The sequence below is a fragment of the Aphis gossypii genome, chromosome 3 (genome assembly GCF_020184175.1).
Source record: "Aphis gossypii isolate Hap1 chromosome 3, ASM2018417v2, whole genome shotgun sequence".
Lineage (NCBI taxonomy): Eukaryota > Metazoa > Arthropoda > Insecta > Hemiptera > Aphididae > Aphis > Aphis gossypii.
In genome coordinates this window covers 19,682,643-19,692,538 of record NC_065532.1, presented here as the reverse complement: position 1 = coordinate 19,692,538, position 9,896 = coordinate 19,682,643, and the positions used below count along the sequence as shown (strand labels likewise).

The window sequence follows — 9,896 nt, the reverse complement described above, 5'->3', positions numbered from 1 at the left end:
CTCAATAAAATATAAAGCAATGATTTAATTTTAATTGCAGATAACTGTAAACTTAAATTAACTCGACAAAAAAATTCTTGGTTAGACTCTACCTATATTAATCAGTATTAAAAATTTAAATATTTTTAGTGGACATTAAAATTAACTATTAAAAAGGGTTGTTTTATTTAATTAACTTTATGATGTGTTTCAATTAGCTTATGATAAATCAGTGTATAGTTGATCAGATATTTGGTATATATTTTCTATTAAAAGTCATGTCTGACAAAATTTATAATCTACTTGCATTTTCTTTCCGTAACTTAGAATTTAAAACGTTTAGATGGCTTACTTGAAATATCTTCAACAGCTTATCTATTTAAAGTACCTACTTATCTATTGCTATTTTTGTTTTGCCAGATTTATTAAAATTGCAATTTACAAAGTTATCAATCAATGTATTAGAATTATTGATTTTTAAATATTATTTATGGTTTAGCATGTACTTGAGGACCAACTTTAACGCTGAATTAAATTTCTTAGTATATTATATTATATTATATTTTTATGAAATTGAAATTTGTAACCGTTTAAAATAAAAAAAATGTTTTATTACATACCTATATTGTAAAGTTGATATGCAGGTAAGTAGGTATACATGTAAGTATAATTTATTCCGCATTACTCGCAATAACCGATGATACACTACTGTCTAACTGTCTAATGATCTCTGGCAGTACTGCAGAGTGCAGGTGTACAGTTGACAATTTTTTTACAGCAGTCAGCATTAATTGCGTTAATTTATCGATGATGTAATCTCCTAAACATAATTAGATAAAATAGATAAGTGCCTTATCAATTAATTAAAATAATTTAAATTTTTAGTACCTATTCAGAATATTCTAGTCTGAATAAATAATTAAAAAAAAATTCAAATTAAAAGTAATAATTACAATTACTTCCTATTTTTGGCGGTCGTATTTCAAAAATGACATAATATGTGTGTATGCATATAGTTTTTTTTTGTGTAGCTTCCGATCAACTTCTAATATTTTTTTCTTCTGAAATAGGTATACTTTAAACATGCATCACGAACAAGTTTCCTTTTTTTATATTTTATATTACGTACCTATTAATAGTTAATACTATTATAAACTATAATGAAATTTTTAGTTTCTGAGCATAACAATGAATGACGAATGTAATGATTTAACAACGTTGTGTTTTTTTATTTTTGTGTTTAAAGACACTTTCTTTTTGGCACTTTTAGGCAATAAAAACGATCAGTTCTTTTTAGAATAGGTAATGAAAAAAACAAAAAATACGAAAGAACTTTATCAACTTGTTAATATTATTTAAATATACTTATATGGTCTTACCTTTACTATTTTTTTCAATAATATTACTTTATACTAATTAATCCATTAATAAACACAATAATTATAAATTGATGATTAGATTAAATTGTCTTACATTAATTTTCTTCCTTTTCAGCCGTTCCCAGATTATCTCATTCCAAATAATAGACTGCTTCGACAACTTTCAATCAAAATAAGTTTTTTAGGTTCCTATTCATATAAACATATGAGGTAAAATTCCAAATTTATGGATATAGTTTTGAGCTTTGATTATTCATTTTTCGGTTAACTTACAGAGGCTGATAGGGTTATTTTATGTTACCGGGAATTAAATTTAAGAGCCCAAAATTTTTTTGTTCGTTCGCTCGAAATACATTTATAAAATAAGTGTACTTTCTTACTCTCAAATTATTTTATTTTTTTTTTTTATAAAAGTATTTAGTCATAATTAATACATTCATTTTTTTTATATATCACTTTAAGCAACAACCTTATCAATAATATCATTAATTTTTCATTAGTAGTTGTAGAATTTTCAAATGTTTATTATGCTACCCAGGGCCGTATTACAGCTTAGGCTAAGGCGGCAAATTTTAACGGTCGAAAAGGAAACGAAATAGCAAATTTTGCCTATGTAAATTAGATGGTAAATTTATTTTAGTCTATGTGCGGAAAAACCTCAATCTGGCCCTGATGGGCGATGGCCTGATGCTACCTACTATAATAATAGGTAATAATAAAAAATTGAATTAATAAGAAATGTAAAAACCCAGAATGCGGACTAAATGTTTATTTTTGTTCGTTATCACTTATCAGCTTGTTTATTAAATATATTAAACGTATAGATGGCGATCTACATATAGCCTACAGTACATAATATTATACGGTTAGTATGCCTTTAACATCGATATCGAACGTTTCAAAATTTAAGATGTAGTGTTGTAGTTTGAAACCTTTTGTATGAAGTATGCACCGATCACTTCGGTGGATGTAGAGAGTTCGTTTTCTACGTGTAAAAATATTCTGACGAATAATAGAGTCATCTTCACTACTGCGAATCTAGGAAATGCACGGTAAATAATTATTTTTTAAATTTAAATTAATATTTCAAATTTTTTTATTCATTTTTTTACTATTTAGTAAGAGTTGATGTTAATGTTTGGTCATGCTTTTTCGGTTTTTTTTTTTAAATAAATGTGTTTTTTTTTTGCTTTTTTAAAACAATCGTATACTTTTTTAGTTGCTTATTATACTTTAAAATCCGAATCCTATTAATAAATAATAAAATTTAAAATATAAAATATCGTGCTTTAACTGGGGCCCCCATAATTTGGTACTGACAGGGGGCCACTGGGAAAATTCCGCCTCTGGTTGACTATATGTACCTATTTGTTTTTTATAACAAAATGTTAAACATTTTTTTTAAAAAATAACGTAAAACGCTCAGTGCAGACAGTTCCGTACAAATTAATGTTAATAGGTAAGTACCTACGAGGTTACGATGGATAAGCATAATTGCTGCCAAACTGTAACAGCGTGTGGCTTATTTCAGATCGATTTCGGACGGTTCAGAAAAACGGTGTAGTCTGGTCGTGACAATTTGGTTTGTATGTTGTGTCTGGATTGCCGATCGGTTACGTTTTATTGGTCACCGACATAACGTTAGTCTGATGAAAGTGATATTTAAGTAGATAGCAATCATGAACTAAAATAATTGTTATCATTTAACATTTAAGTTACCAACAATTGTTACATTTTAATTTTTAGCTTACCGTATCAACAAAAACGCATTCCGACCAAATCAGCGAATCTACCGACAATAGGTTATAACTCTGATGAACTGATATGAATATATGAAAATGTTCGAAAATATAGATAATTTTATTCCATTTTAAAGAATTGTAATAATTAATATTTGTTTCTATAATTTACTTTTGAGTAAGCGTATTAAACCACAGATCTTTCAAGATACCTTCAAACTGATTGATAATATAATATTATTATTAAATTTGTATTTATTTTATTAAGGTTTAAAAGTTGGTATGTTAAATTAAAAGTATTTGAAACTTTATTTAATCATAATTTAAGTAATATTCAATTAGCTGTTTCAATTTTTATACGAAGGACTTAACCAATTACACCTCGATAATTCAACTCGTTAAATTCGTTCGAGACTAAATGTACCTATAATATACTTTATAAAGTTTATAGGTATTATTATTTTTTTAATTGCACGATGTTTTGAGTTTTTTAAATATCTAATAAAAAAACTACTGTAATAATAATATGTAGTCTAACAAACAGTATATTGTTATTATAGTTTATCATAAAAATCGTAGTATATTAATTATTATTGTATAATGAGAAATATTGTAATGTTTTTTTCATGTTGTTAATTTATTTTAACATGTTATGTGGATCGGGAAAACTCGGTAATATAGCTTATTGCTATCATGGTACAATATTGTATATGGACTTGATTAGTGTACGAACATGATGTGTATCACGGAATTTGTGTACTCCATTTGCTGACTGCAATGTGCATACACGTTTGCAGACTACATATTTGTTAACTACGCTATTATAAGCACCAGCACAATATTAATTATATTGATTTAAATATTATTTGATTATAATGATCGTGGTCTATCGTTAGTAGCTGCAAAATTAGCTGATTGATATAATATTAATCATAAAGATTACCTGTGCAATAAGTGCATTTACCTGAGTTCTGGAGTTTAGAACAGCGATCGGTAATTGTTCGCAGTCCGATACAGCCGAGTCGAATGCAATGAAAATACTAGTCGTGGTGTGGCGTGAGGATGAGTAAGGATATCAGGTTTTCGCCGAGACGAGGTACCTTTTTTTCGTAAGACGGATTATAGTAAGACTTGATAAAAAAAGTATAAAACCGATGTCAGTGGATGGTTATTAATCTGGAACCAGATGGACTGTAATTATTGTTGTTTGTGTATTGCAATGTATAAAATAATTTTAAAATGATATACTCACCTACTACAATTATAACGTTCAATTTGTTATAATAATAAAATACCACTATTGGTGATTATTCTAACTTTTCCTAATAAAATTTCAAATTCACACGTCAATTAATTATAACTTTTTAGACTTTTTACCTCATTATTGTGCCAAGTACATTTTATACAAAGCGGCGCATTGATTAGGCAATATAAATGCATATAATAGTGTTCAATATTGATTATACCACGTCATGCAGTGTTATTCCTTATGCTATGGATTATACGCAAAAATATGTGTAATGATATAATATCGTAGCAGCATACTGATCCGTCTCCGCTAGAAATTTTTTCAAATGAAATAATTTTTTATTTAATTCAACTTTGACACATCCATTAAAACAGTGACCTACTCAGTGACTACTAGGTGTACTTGAAACCTACTTACGTTCTAGTATACTCTATGACTGCAGTAAAGCGAATTCGCCGATTATTTTTTTTTTATTTATACATTTTATATGATAATTGATCCTTCACGGCGTTGCCGTAACAAATTAAATGTTTGTTGATTTATTAAAACTCCGTTAAATGTAAACTGCGCTGATTTTTAAAACAGTTATTTGGGCTGTTGATCAATAAAAAATATAAATCTTAAATAATATAATCCAACCATAATAACTATTTTATTTCCTGTAATCTATTAGTATAAAAATGACAGTTTTTTCTGATTTAACTATGTTTAACATTTATGTGTTAAAAAGTACCTAAAGAATAAGTAATACAAAATAGCCTACATTGCATTACGGATCTTGCTGAATTTATTTACGAACATTTCATAAAAAATGGTCGATAACTTGAGATCTGCATCAAAGTCATCCATTTTAGGTCTTTAATTTTATATAATACATTGCACGTATTATATGTATTAATTATAGCTGATCATACATTTTTCGGTACAGGATTATCCATGAACCAAATTTCAGAACCGTAAGTGCGAAAATTTTGGATTGCTTAGATACAAACACACAGGTACACACAGATTTTTTTATTATTAGTTTAGATAATATTGGCCCATTGAGTAAACCTTTAAAATTAGTAAATAAATTAAATTAAATTAATTTATAAATGGTAATATGACATAATTTATATAGATTTTTCGTGACTTGTTAAACATGTATGAAAATAGAAAGCCTTATAGTCAGTATACATAATAATATAAAATATTTGATACATTATGCTTATACTCGTATAATAGCCTTAGTGTAACATCAGGTGTCGTCTCTAAAAAACTAACAGTAGTTTAAAAACTAATATTAATCTCTTCTATAAGATCTGTAACATACGTCCTTACATTCATGGAACATGGATCTGCATCCTGAAGTAGGCAAATGATCATCAACAACAGCAGCCTTGAGGATCTCTAATCCGGTAATCACATAGCAAGTTACTAACATAGTTCCGCAACCGCTGAAGCACACGGCGGAAATAAAGATATTGGTAGGGGTGACGGATGTCGAAAATAATAGCACTATAAAGGCAGTTGCCAAAATGTTTTTCTTCGCCGACATAATGATTTGATATTGAATATTATTGTATTATTGCGATAAACGTTTAAATGACACTGTGTACCGTCTTATTACCTTATCTGAAAATCAAATCACAAAACAATATTACTAAATATATTTGTATTAGGTATATTATTGTACAGATGATTCACAAAGAATACTAACTCCTAATTTTTTTTTCAGTAATGCATTTATTCGAAGTCTGATTTTTAAGTGTTTAAATATACTTTAAGTTCATATTTACAAATTTTCGAATTTATTTTCTAGTGTTTTAGAACCGTCCAAAACTTCTAGTTTTCAAATAAGAACCTCCTTTTTTACTGTAAATTATTAAGTGAATAATTTTTCTAACAATTGTACGTATTAGATTTAAAATTTAAATGAGTATAGTTTGTGGGTTACTTAAATGTGAGTATAAAGATAACAAATCCTAGGATAATGGATTCGGAAGATATGTGGGAAATTATGATGAATTTTAATAATTTGTAAAAATGGTCCAAGTGTAATAATTAATAAATACTAGATTTACTAGTTTACTAGATAGGCATTACTTGCATTTTGTAAAATTATTGTTATGGGTTATTATCTTTAATATAAGTATTTTAATAAGGAACTGGAAAATATTTTCTTCGAATTTTGAATCAGGTACATCAACGTTTTCAAAAAATTATCTATGAAATAATTTGTTGTAAAAAAATGGATTCTTATTTGAAATTAACATTAGTTAGTATAGTCCTAAGACACTTCTTAAGTAGTGAAAACAATGTCAAAAATTTCAATAAATGGTTTAAGAGTATAATATTTAAAAATTTAAAAATCAAAATTTGAATTAATGCATTTTATTAAAGGAAAAAATAGGGTAACTATATGTTTGGAACTGGATTACCTATTATTTACGATACCAAAAATGATTTTTATTATATTATATATGTAAAATTTTTGTAATTGCAATTTGCTGGTATTGATTGCATTATCGACTTAAATACTAATTTAATGACTATAATGAATACAATGCCGATGATTATGATTGAAGGTTACCATACACAATATTTAATCAATATAATTCACTATAGTGTAGTATTTCATGATTATTATGGAATTAATTTTTGTTTTACATCTCTGTTAGCTAATTGCGCAAGGCGATGCTTATGACAAATTTAATATTGTAGGTAGATTTAATCTGTCTTAAAATTCGTTAAAATGAATTTATACGTATTTTTAACAACCATTCGAGTGGTTAGTGGTTTTATTCAAATATAATATATAGATATAAAATTATGTATAATTATAATGACTAGGTATTACAAGTATAAAGTATGTGTGTTAAATTAAAAAAAACTCCTATCAAGAAATAATGTTTAATATTTTACTCTGTTAACTCTATATAGAAAATGAATTTTGGAAAATTTTTTTTAGTAGGTACCTATATCTTTCATCGTAGAACGAAACTATTGACTAAATTGCAAAACTTATAGCTTTAGCAGTTCCGGTTAGACGATGATGAATCAGTTAGTCAGGACATGTTATTTTATGTATTATATAGATAGTTTATAACTAATTACTATATCATGTTACTTAGAATTTGTGGTTGCACATTAAAGTAGATAAAACAGTGGGTTATTAAACTATTGACGTATATTAATTGGCGTATGATGTTGTATATTATAGTTATTAAAAATAATTAAATTTATTTAAACAACGTGACAGCATATTTTAATTACAGATATGGCATACTAATTACATAAATTACACAAATAATGTTTGAATAAAATGTGATATACGAATAATATTGTAATTATTTGTTCGAAAATTATTTTTTAGCTGATAGATTTTTTTTCAGTCACTTATTATATAAATAACAACACCACAATAGGTGGAATCTGTTAGAATATCTAAGAATACTGACATTCGTATTTACAAATTTTTATCACGGTTGTTTTTCAAAAATATTAATACAAGAAATATTATTAAATTAAATAAACAAGTTACTTAAACTGCACAGATATAAAATAAATAAATAAATAAATGAATTTTTTTAATATTACTAACCAATGGTTAATCGAGTCAAAAAGTAGGTATTATAATACCATATTAAACGCCGAGTGCAATTAAAAATCATAATATAGGGACAATATTTCTCTTACTAGGTAGGTTAAATCAATATAAAAATGTTAGTGTTGTGGTAACAAAGTAAGCTGTTTTTAAACTTGTAACTTTATTTAATTTGTAATATATAATATGTAAACATATTAATAATTAATTTTTCTTTGCAGAAATACACAAAACTAAGTTTAAATCTTAAATAGTTGTACAGTATGGATTATGAAACATTCGAATTTTCTTCTGAAGTCAATACTAATGTAACTAATGTAAGTCTAAACAGAAAGTTTACAAAAGTTAATAATATGCATTTGTACATTATAATGCGTGACTTATTGTTTTAGTCAATAACCAATATATATATACATAAACATGGTGAATGGTATTTTTTTACTGATTCCTACTATTATACATACAGCACCTACCGATTTACATAGGTAAAACTATATACAGTAAAACCTTATTAATCCGAACGGACAGCTGTTTATAACACACAAATTACGCTAATTTATGCTAGAAAAGTGCTAGACGATGTGCCTTAATACTATACAAATGTCTATTTCATGATTATAATACAATTATGTACTTACTATTTTTTAGGTTTAATATTGTTAAATATATAATTTGACTAAAATATTTTTAAGTTTATTCCTAATTTACAATTTTTTAGTTATTTTGTTTAATTTGGACGAATTCGGACAATCTAGAGCCTCAATTAGTCTGGATTAATGAGGTTTTACTGTATTTATTTAAAGCTAGGCCAAAATATTTTAAAATTGCTCCTATTCCTAGTCGAAAATATTACCAATTTAAGTTTGTATAATTTTAATGTTAAAAAACAATTGACTCATACAATTAATACTCCGGGCTTTATTTTTTGTATTAAAATTAAATACATTTAAGTATTAATATAATTTTTTTAGATTATAGTGATTATACTGATTATAGTCATACTGTCGTAATATATTCAAGTTTGCATTAAATTCCGATATAGGTACCAATAATTATTAACGCCACTTCCTTCTTTACGCGAGGATACCGTGTCGCTGCAACAAAAATACGGCCTGTTGACATCGACCACGATCGCTCTAATAACTTTTGTTTATATAAATGTGTGTATATTTGATGAAAACATATTGTACAAATTTTTTCACAATCGAACTTAGTACAGCACATTGAAATAAATATAGAGAAATAAATTAAATAGAAATAAAAATACCTAATAATAATTTTCATTTGCTGATTATAATTTTTAGTTAAGTATTTTAAAAACCTATTATTATTTCTTATAATTTACTAATAATGACACCGGATAGAATAAAATATAATATTATATATCCTATATTATGTAGGTACCTATAATTATTTGTGTGAACAGTGATAAAATAGATATTAATTATCGTTTCTGTCACTATTTTTTCGAGAAAATAACCATATTTTAGTTTTTGTTTTAAATACATTTTTTAAATTTAATATATATTATATTATTATTTATTATGTATATACCCCATCTTCATTATTTCCGAGGTTGATAATCTGTCGGTATTAGATCAGGTCATGGCCTGATTGGCCTGGCCCGTAGTTTCACCTACATCTACCTACTAATAAAATTATAAGACTTTACATAAGTATCAATGTAGCTATTATAAATCAATTTATGGTTGAAAATTGTTTAATAATAATAATAAGGATACATTTTAAATAAACCAAAAAGTAACACGGAGATAATATATATATTTTTTAAATAAATAAATTTTATTACTCACTTATATTTGATGGAAGTTTTTATTTTATCCTGACGACGGCAATGACGATACTGATTGAAATGCTTTAAAATTTTAAATCCATTTGTCATTATAGGTATTATGATATAATATTATAATGTGATATAATTGTTTTAATAATATGATAATATA

The 9,896-nt window shown here is 26.1% G+C and overlaps 2 long non-coding RNA genes across 12 annotated transcripts; one reads left to right on the top strand and one right to left on the bottom strand.

The window, feature by feature from the left end:
* Positions 1-509: 509 nt before the first annotated feature.
* On the bottom strand, positions 510-9,889 carry LOC114126384 (uncharacterized). 11 transcript variants are annotated; one of them, XR_007605421.1, is made up of 10 exons: positions 9,747-9,889; positions 4,764-5,960; positions 4,350-4,655; positions 4,062-4,273; positions 3,110-3,316; positions 2,826-3,042; positions 1,453-1,547; positions 1,109-1,268; positions 933-1,040; positions 510-799 (listed from the first exon to the last, which is right to left on the bottom strand). It is a non-coding gene; the product is annotated as an uncharacterized LOC114126384 (long non-coding RNA). The 11 variants fall into 11 exon arrangements; XR_007605425.1 differs by having other exon boundaries at positions 933-1,268; positions 4,729-5,960; XR_007605424.1 differs by having other exon boundaries at positions 933-1,268; positions 4,062-4,288.
* On the top strand, positions 7,460-9,806 carry LOC126551507 (uncharacterized). The gene is made up of 2 exons (XR_007605428.1): positions 7,460-8,249; positions 8,975-9,806. It is a non-coding gene; the product is annotated as an uncharacterized LOC126551507 (long non-coding RNA).
* Positions 9,890-9,896: the final 7 nt, after the last annotated feature.